The sequence below is a fragment of the Paroedura picta genome, chromosome 8 (genome assembly GCF_049243985.1).
Source record: "Paroedura picta isolate Pp20150507F chromosome 8, Ppicta_v3.0, whole genome shotgun sequence".
Classification (NCBI taxonomy): Eukaryota; Metazoa; Chordata; class Lepidosauria; order Squamata; family Gekkonidae; genus Paroedura; species Paroedura picta.
The window spans coordinates 73,565,696-73,581,519 of record NC_135376.1 but is presented as its reverse complement, the minus strand read 5'-3'; the positions used below and the strand labels follow the sequence as shown (position 1 = coordinate 73,581,519).

Genomic DNA, 15,824 nt, shown 5'->3' with positions numbered 1-15,824 from the left:
TGGCACTCTCAAGGTCAGGTTCCATGAGATGGTATTTGATGCATGAGAACTACCCTGTGAGCAGTAACACTGTCATGTGCGTTTTGTATATTTTCTGTTATTCCCACGCATACTGCTCTCACCAAGCAGAAACTGTCTGGGGGAATACTGGCCAGCTGCAGAGCTTCATGGATGCCACAGGGTCTCATGAAACAGGCATATTGTTCCTTCCCAGGGCAGTTTCTGATCCAGAGCGAGAATACTGTGTCCATCACAACAGAGAACATGCAAACCATATATAGCCATGTTACTTGTCCCATAGTAGGTTCACAGTTTACATGTCATACTAACTCTAATGAATTGACCTCTTCCTCAAAGTTCAACATACATGAATTTTAATTTGGTCTGGAAAGTGCACTGTGATGAAAAACCCATTTGACACAATTACATTTACTTCCTCTAAAAAACAGCAATCAGATCCTGCATATGCACAATGAGGTATCTGTATAATTTCTTTCTCCAAAGTTCAGAGCATGTATCCACTTTTCAGTCCACCAGGAATTTCAATAAAAAAATTAGACCAGTTGAGATTGTTGACAACTTATTGCAAAGCATACAAGTTCAAATCAGGGTGAAATTAAAAGTAGAATGGATGGTTAAAAAGCAATAGTTCAAAGCTTAAGGAATTAATCTGAAAAAATACAGTCCCTGTGAGTCACTATTAATCTAGCATGAAATAAAAAAGGGATAAAATGGGATAAAATGAGAAACTGAATAACACTATAAAGATTAATAACAGTCTCAATCATAGCTAACAATTCATCATTGAACAGAAATTTAGAAATTAAACTTAATTAGTAAAGCAGAGGTTCCCAATTTTCACGAACAGGTTTAATAAGGATTTTTATTTCAGTATGTAGGAGTCTAAGACATAGCATAATTTTGTTTCTATTAGACAATATGTTCTTTATTATAGAAAGTATGTTCAAACAAGGAAGAAGAAGAAGAAGAAGAAGAAGAAGAAGAAGAAGAAGAAGAAGAAGAAGAAGAAGAAGAAGAAGAAAAAGAAGAAGAAGAAGAAGAAGAAGAAGAGTTGGTTCTTATATGCCACTTTTTTCTACCCGAAGGAGGCTCAAAGCGGCTTATCGTCACCTTCCCTTTTCTCTCCCCACAACAGACACCCTGTGAGGTGGGTGAGGCTGAGAGAGCCCTGATATCACTGCTCGGTCAGAACAGTTTTATCAGTGTCATGGCAAGCCCAAGGTCACCCAGCTGGTTGCATATGGGGGAGCGCAGAATCAAACCTGGCTTGCCAGATTAGAAGTCCGCACTCCTAACCACTATACCAAACTGTCTCTCAAGGGACTGCTGGAGAACTCAATGACATTTATGTGAACATCAAGTTTTAGAAAATTAAAGATTAAGCCACAAAAACCTCTCCAAATTAGTAAATTAATTTCTTCCACCCAAGTCACAGATGTCTTTAAGAACCATTAAGGAATATAATCCTAGGAGCGTATTCTGGGGGATAAGCATTAGGAGTGTGAATTTGGTCTATCCAAGGGGGGTGGGTGGACCAAAATACCTTACTGGCGTTTTTCCAATTTTTTTTCAGTTGGATATAGATAGCTGGTATTTATTTGGCTATCCAAAGTGACCAAACCTAACCAAAAATATTTGGGATTTTTTTGACCACCGGACAGCTGCAGTTAAAGTGCATTTAAAGAACTCTGAGTCCCTTTAAATGCCTTCAGAATGAACTCTCATCTTGGAGAAGGTATTTAATGGGACTGCTAGCTCAGGACTAGATAACTTGCCAGCACAGCTTGTCACTTGCAGGGATGCTTCCACGCTTGGTTGGAGATGGCTGGGGACAGCAACTAGTCTCTTTTAATTATTTCTTTTCACAACTGGGAAAGTATCTGCTATTAATTACTAACATGGACATGTTTATTCCTCCAATGTTTTTGTGAATTACAACTGTACTCAAAAGGACTGATTAGCTACTGTAGCAAATAATTATCATATGGCTTATTTGGTGTAGTGGTTAGGAGTGCAGACTTCTAATCTGGCATGCCAGGTTCAATTCTGCGCTCCCCCACATGCAGCCAGCTGGGTGACCTTGGGCTCGCCACGGCACTGATAAAACTGTTCTGACCGGTCAGTGATATCAGGGCTCTCTCAGCCTCACCCACCTCACAGGGTGTCTGTTGTGGGGAGAGGAATTGGAAGGTGATTGTAAGCTGCTTTGAGACTCCTTCGGGTAGGGAAAAGCGGCATATAAGAACCAACTCTTCTTCTTCTTCTTAATTTGGATATTATGACACAGTTTACTAATTTGCTACAAAGATAGATTCAAATGAGTAGCTGTGTTGGTCTGAAGTAGCACAATAAAATCAGAGTCCAGTAGCACCTTTAAGACCAACAAAGATTTATTCAGGGCATGAGCTTTCGAGTGCATGCACTCTTCCTCAGACTGAGCACTCGAAATCTCACGCCTTGAATAAATCTTCATTGGTCTTAAAGGTGCTACTGGACTCTGATTTAATCTACCACAGTTGACTTTTGCCTTATATCTGAATGTCTATGGTCCTTGTTCCATTTAGTTTGAGGAAGAGTGCTTGCACTTGAAAGCTCTCACCTTGAATAAATCTTTGTTGGTTTTAAAGGTGCTGCTGGATTCTATTTTTGTGTGCTACTTTAGACCAACACGGCTAGCCACTTGATTCCTAATAATCTGGGCAGAATAATAGCTGGACTTAGTCCTTCCATGGGAGTAGGCTGAGCATCATTTTCAATCATAAATCTTTTTCAAAGCATATAAGCAAGCTAGAAAAGATGACATGTTACCCGTTTAGAAGTGAGTAATACTTAAAAAAAACACTTTATAAATATGAATTGTCTTATTTCTGATATCCATCTTATTTGGGAAAGCCAAGCTGAAACACTTGCCAATGCAAACACAAAGCAGCTACATGTCACAGCAGATGTCACTGTGAGCAACAACATGGGATCGAGTATGAGAGGCAGACCTTTTAAAAAGTTTCATTAACGTTAATCTTTCTTTAATTCAAAATGAGGTTTAGTTTACATCATAATAATATAACAGCACTGAGAAGGATTTGGGTTACAATTGCCTTCAAAAAGCAAGAAGGACACATGAAAGAATTTCTCTCCAAGACATATCGTGCCTGGGAAGATGAGGACAAAGAGAACTGGATATCACAGAGTAATCCCATCAGCAAAAACTAACCAGTTTTCATTGGTAAAGGGCCTGTGGGAGAAAACAAAGGTGTTTTGAATTCCTTTTGAAATAAAACTAGGCAGAAGAGATTCCCGAAAAGCAGTTCAACCTTCTATTTAATCCTCAGGACTATTTCAAAATATAAATTAGGTCACCAAGAGTAATGATCGATTCTCCCAGAGAAAAGATGATCAGGTCACTCTGATTCTTGGAGCTCCTATATTTTATACAGAAAGATAAAACAGCCACACATTTCTAAGAGCAGCCAAGGTCAACTAATAATTCAGAATGATAGGGCCGAATGCCACTGCACAGTTCTACATCAACCGTTCCAATCTAAGATATAAATCCAAGAAGAAATGCTGTAATCTTGAAATATAAGGGGTATACTGGGACCGTGTGAGTTGCATGGCAGTAATGCTTATTTCAGCATTGCTTCAATTTACCCAGCACACCAGGCAGGATTGAGCTTATATGGTAGAGGGAAGTGAGATAATGAAAGAACACGTTTGGCAGGGCGGCACACAAGATTACTTAGCACAAAAGAACACATTTGGCGGGACAGCACACTCAGGATCACTTAGCACAAAGGAATTTCCCATTAAGACATGGTTAAGGGGTACACATTGTAAACACCCCTATTATAGATCTAATCAGCATGATACTAGAATGGATATTTCATGAAAAAAATACTCAACATTATTCTACAAATGCAGTACAAAGATGGGGTTCAAATACCTGGGGCATTGTCTAAACAATATCTATTTAGTTCTATGTGAAGATTTAAAATTCCTTTCTGTTCAGATCCTACATCATAACTATCATGCTTGCTGATTGAGGACTATTAAAATTCTGGCCCACACAATCAGATATCTGAGGGACCGCCTCTCCCACTATGCCCCCAGAAGAGCACTAAGACCTTCAAATGCTAATATGCTGGTGGTTACTAGTCAAAAAGACTGCAGGGCCTGCAAAATTGTAGTATGCTACCAGGCATAGGACTGAAGCCACAGTAAATAAATAAAATCAAATGGGTTTCCCCATCTTTCTTTCCAGAGTATCCCACCACTGATGGTGGCCTAACCTATACAGACAAAGCACAAGAGGTTGAATAACAGAATTCTCAGGATTTACTGTTTTTACTGAAAATACTAGGCACAAAGCCTGTTGTACTTTAGAATATAATGGGTGCTAGAATCTCCACGTGGGGTTGGAAGGAAGGAAGGAAAGGAAAGGAAAGGAAAGGAAAGGAAAGGAAAGGAAAGGAAAGGAAAGGAAAGGAAAGGAAAGGAAAGGAAAGGAGGGGGGAAAGAAGGAAAGGAGGGAAAGGAAGGGGGAAGGAAGGGAGGAAAGTGGTGGGATGCTTGAAGACAGGACAGGCAAAGCCAGAGCTATTCACCACCCAAACACCCACCCACCCACCAGCTGGTTGGCCTCCATGCAGAAGGCTAACACCTGACTGGGCTGCGCAGCTAGCTGAGTGCGGAACCTGGAGGTGGGCAGGCAGGCAGGCAGGTGGTGGGGGTGGCTGTTTCACAGCTGCCCCAGGATCCCTCTCTATGGCAACGGGGCCGCTGCATGGAGTCGAGGCCAGGCTTTGCTTCTCTCCCTACCGCTGTTCACCAGCTGGCTGGCCTCAGCACAACAGAGCAGGTCCCACCTGCCCACAGAGATAGCTGAGCAGGCAGGTCAGAGAAGAGCTCAGGACACCAGGGAGGGGAGGCAGGTGGCAGCAAGGGCTCATGTTGCAGCCCCCTGAAGCTCTCCTCCCTGGTTCTCGGTGGCAGCCGGGGCCCCCTCCAGTGACAAGGCTGGACCTGGCAGATGGCTGGGTGAGATGGCACCTCTGGTGGCAGGGGTCCTGTTCTGCCCATGCAGTAGAGGCCAGGGCTGGTCCCCTCTAAGGTCTCAGCCACTGCTTGGGCAACCTCCCTCCCTCTGACTATGGTCCCAGGATGCCCCTCCCCCCTTGCTCACCACATGGCTTACCACTGGGAATCAGCACAGTAAAGCGGGCTGGCACTTCTTCAATGTGGAAAAATTTGGCGGGGAATGCGGCCTATCTGATTGGCCATTCATTGGATGGACAGCCAGTCAGGTATACAATGAGTCCCAACTCCTCCCACCATCCCTGTCTATCATTATTTATGGTACAGGTATATATATTGGGAATCTAATATGTAGTACACTGCCTCCAGCCTGCCTGCAGAGAGGGACAGTTTATCAATCGATCGATCGATCAATCAATCAATCAATCAACCAGTCATGCAATAATAAATCACTTTTATAAGTCTCTTTTATCTTATAAACCCTCTAGAGTACATAGCTCAGTAGGAGTCCCACAGTCAATTCCAACAGCAAGCAGTGGATCAACAATGCAAAGAGCCCAGTGCTACGATTATGTACTTTAGCGATGCTTATAAAGTGAGCAAATAAGGGATTCGGATGCTATTAAATGTCCAGGCTTGCTAACTGCAAAAACCAGCCTTGGAAAAGAGACGTGGAGAGTTGAAATAGAGGAGAGCCTCAGGATAGGCTGTTGCCATAGCCATCTGGAGTAACGCATGACAGCTATTCTCATTAAGCCCAAGGGAACTGGGAATAAAAAACAGTTTAATGTTAACCTTTCTCCTATTCCATCTGGTGCTGATGCCTGGGGCTAGAGCTGTGGGCCTCTATATTTTTAGAATCCTCAACAGAAATCAATGCAAATTATGTCGCAAAAAATACATATATTGCTCTCTCACCCAGGTTTTGAGCTGTGGTAGAAAAATATCAGAAGGAAGAAGATGGCTTGGTTATACATTAAAATATATAAGAGAACATGACACACGGTAGAGTGTTCCAGTCCCTCTGAAGTTAACTCTTCAAGGCTGTATTATAGTGCCTCCCTCATTTTAATATCATTTGAATCTCTCGTCAGCTTTAAGTTACACCTGAATAATTTATGACTGAAAAGATATTTCCCTGCTCTTCAGTCATTTAATTACATGACAGGCACAAGGGCTCTGCCACAATTTCTCACTCAGAACCAATCAGGATTATGTGGGGAGTAAATTCCACGTTCTCAGCAAACTTACAGGAACAGATAAAGCCCCCTGCCCCTTTACCAAAATCAGGACTATCTAGTTCAGCATGGTGGTTTTAAATAATCTATTTAATGTTTATATATTGTTTTTAATTGTTTATTTATATTACCTGTGTGTTTTATTATGCTGTTATCCACCCAGAGCCACCTGGGAAGGGAGGGATATAAAAATAAATATGATGATTATTACTTTGACTGGCAGATTTTCCAGGGTCTCAATCAGAAAAAAATCTCAATATCTGCTACTTAAGATCCTTTAACTGGAGGTGCCAGGGACTGAATGTGTAAACTTCCACATGCAATGTCCATGAGCTACCATGGCCCTTGCCCAACTTTAGAGGCAAGACAGAGTAAACCAGGGCCCATTCTGCACACATAGGATAATGTATGTTCAATGTGCTTTGGCAGCTGGATTTTCCTGTGCGGAACAGGAAAATCTACTTTGAAAGTGCATTGAAAGTGCATTATCTATTTTGTGCAGAATAGGCCTGGATCCCAGCCAAAATATTCTTGAAAATGATGGCCTTCTCCTACTTTCTTCTTCACAGTACATTTGTCTTTTATCTGCCTTTTTCTGTTTGGAAGAGGAGAGGATGATTTTCTCTAATGCAGATTATTCCACTTGGTTTTCAGCACTCATGAGCCACTCTCATCCCGTATGAAGGTAAAATAATGATGGCCTTGTTAGATGAGAAGAAACAGACAATGAACAGTAGGCGAAGAGGAGACTAATCAAATACAATTTAAGCTGCTTTAAAAAAAACATGGCAAATAATGTATGTTCTGAAATTATTGCTCTTGATTTTCTCTGGATGAACAGATATTAGAAAGGAATCAACAATTGAGCCACAGTATTGTAGGAGGGAGGGAAATCTGTCCAAAATGCAATTTCCTAGGTTACTTATTACTGTTCAGAAACAAAAAAAACTATAATTTTCTGGAGATGAATCTGTTTGTCATGGTTCCACATAATGGACCATGTTGTGTGCCAACATGCTTTCACTGCTGAAAAGCTACTGGCCACAGCTATAAAATTCTTTCTTCATGATAAGGGCATGCACAAACACACACACAGTACTTGGGGGGATTCGGATATACTGAACCCCCCAAATATTTGTAGTTCCTGATATTTCCAAATCCAATACTAGCACATGATATTTGGAGTAAGTAAATTCAAGAGAAGCCACATTTTTTTGGCTAGGTAGCCATGTTCGAACTGGGAAGCCTAGGAGACCTAATAAACAGCTGATCCGTGCTCCAATTGGGGACTTCTGAGTTGCTCTGTTGAAACCAGGCTACATAGCAGACCCTGCCAAATGGGTGGTCCTATGGAGAGCGAGCACTCTGCAAGATTGCCTTGGGGTCTGCTGGGCTGCCCAGCTGAGTCTACTAAATGGTCAACCCTGGGCTGTCCCATCCTTATAGCTCAATTTAAACTGAGCTTCAAAGTGAGCCAGTCCCAGCCTGGGCAGTACTGAGCTTGTAGCTCCTGCCACTGTGTCAGTCCTGGGCCTCCTTTTTGCTCCCCCCCCCCTTTCTAAATGGAGGGGAGCAAAATGGACTGCTGGAATGGCTGCAAGTCATTTGGAAGGTGGAGAAACAAAAAGGAAGGTTTAAATGGCTGTTCGCCATCTAAACTGGACAACTGAGTGTGGACCCATCAAGCTGTTTGGTTTAAATGGCTGGCAGTCATTCCAGCAGGCCATTTTGCTTCCCTTCAGTTGGGGAAGGCGCAAAACAGACAGCTGATAGGTATCGCTGAATGTGCCTAAATAAAAGTCAGAAAAAATCAACTTTTATTTGGGCCAGCTTTACTGATAGCCCAAACAGATAACAGAATCTTATAGGCAGGTAAACCGAATGCACATGCCTAGATACAAATGGAGCTGAACCATGCCAAACCATATGGGGGGGGGGGAGCTGCTTCAGATCTATATACCATACCTTTTTTCTACCTGCCACAATGTCTTTATGTAAATTGTGGTCATGAACACTTAATGTGCATGAAGGGGGCAACAAGGCTGCAGCTGTTCATCTCTCCTTGCCCCAATGAGCATTTGGCATAATATCAGAAAGAGTCCTTGTGTAGAAAATATTTACACTTAGCCACCAAACTTGCAATTGGGAACTCTGTCTTGGCAAATGACAGAACCCGTGCATCCTCAGGCTAGCCCAGTCTCATCAGATTGTAGAAGCTAAGCAGGGTCAGTCCTGTCTAGTATTTGGATAGGAGACCTCCATGGAACACCTGGATTGTGACACAGAGGCAGGAAATGACAAACCACATCTAAACAACTCCTGCCTGAGAATGGCAAAACAACTCTGAACAACTAACCTAAACAGGATCACCATAAGTCAGCTGTAACAATCGCATTTTTCACCACCACAGCATGCATTCATTCATTCATTCATTCATTCATTCATTCATTCATTCATTCATTCATTCATTCATTCATTCATTCATTCATTCTAAATCTAACTATTAATTTGACCCCATGTAAATAGAAAAACCCAAATAATGGTGTCAGGGTGGCATTCCTCTGCAGACTTGGGGAAACTCCAGGTTTGCAGAAAAATGTGAAAACTAAACAGGAGGGAGGTTAATAGCAGAGAAACAAAAGCAAGAAAAAGAAGTCTTTGGGGCAGCTGTGAGGTGGCTAGAGGAGCCACAGATACCACTTAAGCTAGGTGGGTAGGAAAACCGTGAGCCACTGTACATTCCCGGTAGACGGGTGAATTAGGGGGATGAACTGGAGTCACCATTGGTGCATGTGCTGGAAGGCAGGTGAGCAGAGAAGAGAGAGACTGGAAATGAAAATTTAGGTCTTACAGTATCTCTTGTATAATGATTTGTACAAATGGAATTGCATTAAGTAAACCTTTCTGCTACTACTTGTAGGATCCAACCCACAAACAGCACTCTACAGTAAAATGGTATCATTCATTAAGTATTTGTGTCTAACAGAATCATTGTACAGCATTTAATAGATTTCAGGTACTTTATAAATCGTAATAATACAGTATCTCTTTGGCATTTAACTCCATACCAGAAATATATCATGATACAAACAGCACAGAGATTTTTCTCAGTGATGTTGTATAGGATACCAGCTGTTTTATTTTTCTACAATGGGAAACATGGCTACCGGTCATGTAACAGAAGGAAGGTATTATGGTATGAACCTGGGGAGTTTATTTTAAAACAAGCCATCAGAATAAAAATACCCATACAGAGATGCTGTCCAATAATTGGTTCCCCAATGTAGTTTTGGTCCTCCTTTAAAGCACTGTATGCTCTTTTTGCAAATTGACTTTTTATTGACAGTTGTCCTTAGTATTTTTCATCTCCAAAGACTATGACTTGCATACAGGCATTTAATAAAAAAAAATATGGGTATTTTGTTATGAGGCTGTAATAAAGAGAAACAAAACAAGTATCGTAACAACAAGATGATGTCTTGAGGCTTTTAATAAAACAAATGGATGGATTTCCAAGCTTACTGAAATCCAAACCACCCAACAGCAAGTCAATGAAGTGCACTAAAAGGTATTTTGTGATCTAAATGTGGCAGTAGTTTTACAAATTACCTTTGAAAATTGTTCAGAAGAGATTCCAGACTCCTTTAACCCTTTCCTCTTTTTGAAAATAAAGAATAAATAAATTGGGCCATGTACACATTTCATAAATATTGTATTAGCAAACACTGGAATGCTATATTTCCGGATGCAAAACTCAGCCGTAATATTCATGCACCTTTCTAAGTAGTGATAGATATTAACAAATTCCAAGGGAGCAGTGGGAAAAGTATGAAGTAGGAAGACAGTGGATTTCAAGAACTCTCTCCCATGGTCAGCACATTGGGGGACGGGAACCCGCCCTTAATTGGCCCCTGCAGAAGCCCTTCCACTGCTGCCCCCCCCAAGCATCAAAAATACAGAAACATCACTGCACCACACACAATGTTCCATCTATACCTGGTAACTAATAGCCATAAATGATCCTCTGCTCCATATGTTTATCCAATTCCTTCTTGAAGCTGTCTGAATTTGTAGCTTCCATGTGTTAATTACTCTTAGAGCAAAGAAGTACTTCTTTTTATCTGTTCTAAGCCTACTGCTCATTAATTTCATTGGGGTCCATAAGTTCTTATATTATGACAAAGGGAGAAAAGTACTTCTTTCTCTACCTTCTCTATACCATTTATATATAATTTCTAGATAATTATATAATTTTATAAACCTCTATCATGTCACTGCTCAGTCAACATTTCTCCAAACTAAAAAACCCCTAGCCTCCTTAACCTTTCTTCATAAGGAAGGTATTCCACCCTCTTAATAATATGAATTGCCCTTTTCTGCATCTTTTCCAATGCTATCTCTTTTTTTGCAGTGTGGTGACTAGTACAGGAAATGAGATTTATACAGGGGCATTTTTTATACAGATTTATACAGGGACATTATGATACTAGCTGATTTGTTTTCAATCCCCCTTTCCTAATAATCTTCATCGTAGTTGCCATTTTTATTGTAGACACACTGAGTCGACATAGTAAATTAGCTACCATGACTCCAAGATCTCTTTCCTGGTTAGTTACCACTAGTTCATATTCCATCCATATATATTTATAGTTCCAATTTTTGGCTCCGATGTGCATTACTTTGCACTTGCTGATGTTGAACCTCTTTCACCACAATGTCACCCACTCACTCACCTTCGAAAGATCCCTCTTGTGTGCCTCACAATCCTCCCTGGCTGTCACAGTCCTTGAAAACAGTCATCTGCAGATAACCACTTAACAACTTACTCTCAACTCCAAATCATTCATGATTAAAAAAGAACCAGAATTAGTGCCAAGCTCTATGGTACCCGACTGTGAAAACTGCCCATTTATACACACTCTGTTTCCTGTTAATTAACCATTTTTAATCCACAAGACAAGAGGATTAAAAATGTCCTCTTATCCCATGACTGTCAACCTTACTTAGGGGCCCTATGCTCTTTTATATGGTAACAGGTTTTATTAAACCCAATGGGACTTGAATCTAAGTAAATATTCATGGGGATGGGGTTTTTGATGGGGTTTTGGTATCCGATCCAATCCAAGACTGCCAAACAAAAATAAACGTATCCTGAGATGCTGTAGATAATGTGTTTCACTTTCAAGTAAAGTGATAAGAACAGATATTACACTTGATCATAGCCAAAAGGCTGAGAAGGAGAAAGTATTAACTCTCCTTTTGAAAGAGCTGAAACAAGGAAAGAAAAATATGCCCAAGGAAAGCTTTACAGTTCAGTATAGGATCCTTAAAGAATACAAACAACTTTCAACATCAGTTTTACTTAGAACTTGTCCTTGCTTTAGACTGCATTAATTGAATTTAACAATTACAAACTGTTAGCATCTAATTACACATAACTTCAATTCTCCATCTTATTCAAGGAATGATCACAATTAGCATGGTTCTTTTTTCCAAGCTATCAGGCATACAAGACAGCCATCAACAGGAGGAAATGCTTTGAAGAGATGGGAGTGTGATTAAAATGTGGAATTCACTACCAGAAGACGTAGTGATGGCTACAGGAATAAACTTAATTGAGGCTCAGTATTATCAGTGGCTACTAGCCATGTTCGGAACCCAGAGGCAACATCTGGGGAAGGCCTTGACCTCTATGCCCTGTTGTTGGTTGCCCAGAGGAACTGGTTAGTCATTGTATGAGACAGGATGCTGGACTAGATGAACCACTGGACTGATCCATCAGGGCTCTTCTTATGTTTTTATAGATGATCCCAATAGTTTTGTTGAGGCTGCCTTACCCCCCCCCCCACTCACCTATCCATCCCCCCTTCTATCCATCTCATGCCTCAGGAGAAGAAGAAAATATGAGGGTCAGCATGTTGTTCCAGCTGAGGCAAGAAGGGACCCATAGATCTTAAGCTCAATTGTTCCAGCAGGTACACTGGTGCAGGCCCACCAAGTGCCCGGAGAGCCACTGCAAGGAGGGATCAGCCTCATTTTGCACTGGCAGGAGTTTGTAAAATAAAGCTGTGGCCAAATTCTTTACCAAAGAATGGTGTTTGTATCTTCCTGAGAGGCCTCAGCACATGTCCTCCTAAACATGCAACAGAGGTTCATACAGATCAGTCTCATGATTACCACCTCACTGACAACAAGGCCACTGTGGAATTTAGAGACTAAGATGGCTCTACAGCCAGGAACAAAAGATCAGTCAACAGTACAGACTGTTTCAATGGGAATGCTTCAAGACTGATGCAGCAAAACAAAAGCAGCAAGATGGGCCTTCTAAATAAGGTAGCTGAGCCTCAACAGAATCTTGTGCTCCATCTTAGAAAACTAAGCTCTATTTCTTAAATACAGATAACAAAATATAGGTAAGCAAACAAAAGCAAATAGTTTAGACTTCAAAATATTTTTGTTAAATGGATATGTCCTATTTCTATACTGAAGAATCTTAAAAGTATCTGCTATTAAGCAGTTTACAGAATAATGATTACTTGCTCATTCACATCCGTTGCAGGTGCGGAACAAAAATCTTCTTAAATTGTTTCAATTTTCTAGGTCCAGCCTCATTACATAATAGTCTTTTTTGCCACCATTCTCACAATAACATCTGCATATTAGGATTGCCTAAAATGAACAATTTAAAGTAGCTCTTTTGCCTCTGGGCACTAGCTAGCAGTTTGTAAAGGTTCTTACAGAGTGGCAGTGCAGTGGTGCTGGATTATTCACAGAGTTTCAAAAGGGAAAAAAAAGGTATTAAATTGTGCTGTGAAGATTATTCCCTTCATCAAACTGTTTCAGTCAGCTGTTCTCACTGCATTCATCTTAGACTAGCAACCCAAATATAATGCAGTTATGTTGTTGGCTAATTTAAATACATTCTTAAAATTAAACATTACCAGTACAGAGATATTCTAGTCTGTCTATAATGCATATAATACTATTAAAAACAAAACAGAAAGATGGGGGAGGGACCTTTTTGTAGAGAAGCACACAGCAAGATTTTCCAATACCCAGGGGAGGAATAGGAAATATTTGCTGGCTGCGGATTCTGACAATATGAATACTTTGCAGGACCAGAAGCAGCCACATAAGATTAAGATGCAATAAGAACAAGATGCAATTTAATAAAGATAAGTGTAAAGTTCTGCATCTGGGTCAGAAAAATGAAAAGCATGCCTACTGGATGGGGGATATGCTTCTAGGTAACACTGTGTGTGAACGAGACCTTGGGGTACTTGTGGATTGTAAATTAAACATGAGCAGGCATTGTGATGCAGCGGTAAAAAAGGCGAATGCTATTTTGGACTGTATCAACAAGGGCATCACATCAAAATCACAAGGTGTCATAGTCCCATTGTATACGGCACTGGTCAGACCACACCTGGAGTACTGTGTGCAGTTCTGGAGGCCTCACTTCAAGAAGGATGTAGATAAAATTGAAAGGGTACAAAGGAGAGCGACGAGGATGATCTGGGGCCAAGGGACCAAGCCCTATGAAGATAGGTTGAGGGACTTGGGAATATTCAGCCTGGAGAAAAGGAGGTTGAGAGGGGACATGATAGCCCTCTTTAAGTCTTTGAAAGGTTGTCATTTGGAGGAGGGCAGGATGCTGTTCCCGTTGGCTGCAGAGGAAAGGACACGCAGTAATGGGTTTAAACTACAAGTACAACGATATAGGCTAGATATCAAGAAAAAAATTTTCACAGTCAGAGTAGTTCAGCAGTGGAATAGGCTGCCTAAGGAGGTGGTGAGCTCCCCCTCACTGGCAGTCTTCAAGCAAAGGTTGGATATATACTTTTCTTGGATGCTTTAGGATGCTTTGGGCTGATCCTGCATTGAGCAGGGGGTTGGACTAGATGGCCTCTATGGCCCCTTCCAACTCTATGATTCTATGATTCTATTAAAGAAGTCCCCCCCTCGTCCATTGAAAAAAATTGTTATATATAATTGTGTGCATTTATATATTGACCTCTGATGAAGATCAGGATGATCGACACACGTAAGATCTGTACTCGTTGGCATTTGTGGTGTACATACTGAGATGTTTTACGTGTGCACAATAGATACGATATTCTTTTATTATTCAGGAGCACTCCCAAATTCCAGACTTACAGCCTGCTAAAAATGGTGGGGAGCAGAAAGCAGGGGTCACAAACTGCTATGAAGAGGTTCAGTTCACAAACCAATGCCTTGGTTCATGTTGGTTTGTGGTTTATATACGGGTTTCAGCAAAAATGACAACTGAGCAAAATGATCGAAGTTACAGCTACTTTTTTAAAAAGGAAACTTTCTTAAAATGTCAAAACAAATATTTCTGTGAATATTTAAAGAAGCTAGCATAGGTTGCCCAAATTATTTTCTTTAATGTTGGCTTGTGTTGAACAAGTGAAAATACATCATCATCAGAAGAAGAACAAGCAGAATTTGGTATGCATAATTGTCACAGGACAATATATTAATGATCTTCTTTAATCGTGCCTGGCTGCAGGACTTCCTTGCATTTAATTTTGCAGGTGCAAAACCAGTAATTAGCAGACAAATCACAACTAACATTAAGTTGCCTGGTGTGAAATTAACATACATTTAATACATTTTGAATAAGCAAACCGATATATTTCCATATCCTTCAGGACCTGGGGGTCATTAAAATGTTTCATCAAAATTCTAGTACCCATGTTTCTTAATTACAAGAAATTATATTAAGCCCTGATCATCAAAATTCAACTGTCAAGTGAGATGCCTTGGATGTCAAGAGGAACTATCAGGCCAAAAGAGTAACAACAACAAAAAATTCCACTGCGGTGAGTAGACCATGCATCAAGTTCAAGACGCTCAAGAGCTTTCAGAATCAAGCCAGCAGACGAAAAGAAGAGGAACTCCTTTTAAAAGCTCACTGAATTTCCTTTCACAGTTGATTGAGCACATTTACTGGAGCAATTTTATCTCAGGATTTCAGGGTAGCATAACCTTTGGCTAGTGGCATAAGCTGGCATGAACTTCTGCTGCCCCAGAAGAGTCAGTAAGCAGTGTGGCAGGGAATACTAGCCAGCTCAAGTGGCATATAAAGAACTTATGGATTCACAGCAGCCAACTTGTGCTGACTCTCAACAATACTGCCAATACTGTTGCCTTAAAAGTAGTAGCTGGAATTGCATGTTGTGATGGGAGAGCTTCCTCACACATCTGAACTCATGTGGGTATTTCCAAGATTTTTTGGAAGCCCTCTGAAATGCAGAGATCTTCCTAGAGTGTTTCAAAGCAATGGAAAGAAGAAGAAGAAGAAGAAGAAGAAGAAGAAGAAGAAGAAGAAGAAGAAGAAGAAGAAGAAGACCACCCTTGTTGGCATTCTATTTTTTCCAGCCCCCTGTTGTTGTTGTTAGTTGCAAAGTCATGTCTGACCCATCACGACCCTATGGACAATGATCCTCCAGGCCTCCCTGTCCTCTACCATTCCCCGGAGTCTATTTAAGTTTGCACCAACTGCTTCAG

General features: G+C 40.8%; 1 protein-coding gene and 1 pseudogene across 5 annotated transcripts in view; both read right to left on the bottom strand.

Annotated features, from left to right (window-relative positions):
* PRKG1 (protein kinase cGMP-dependent 1) overlaps positions 1-15,824 on the bottom strand; it is an 850,812-nt gene that overhangs the window by 219,371 nt on the left and 615,617 nt on the right. The gene's annotated exons all lie outside the window — the stretch shown is intronic.
* LOC143844093 (U2 spliceosomal RNA) lies at positions 11,323-11,532 on the bottom strand (annotated as a pseudogene).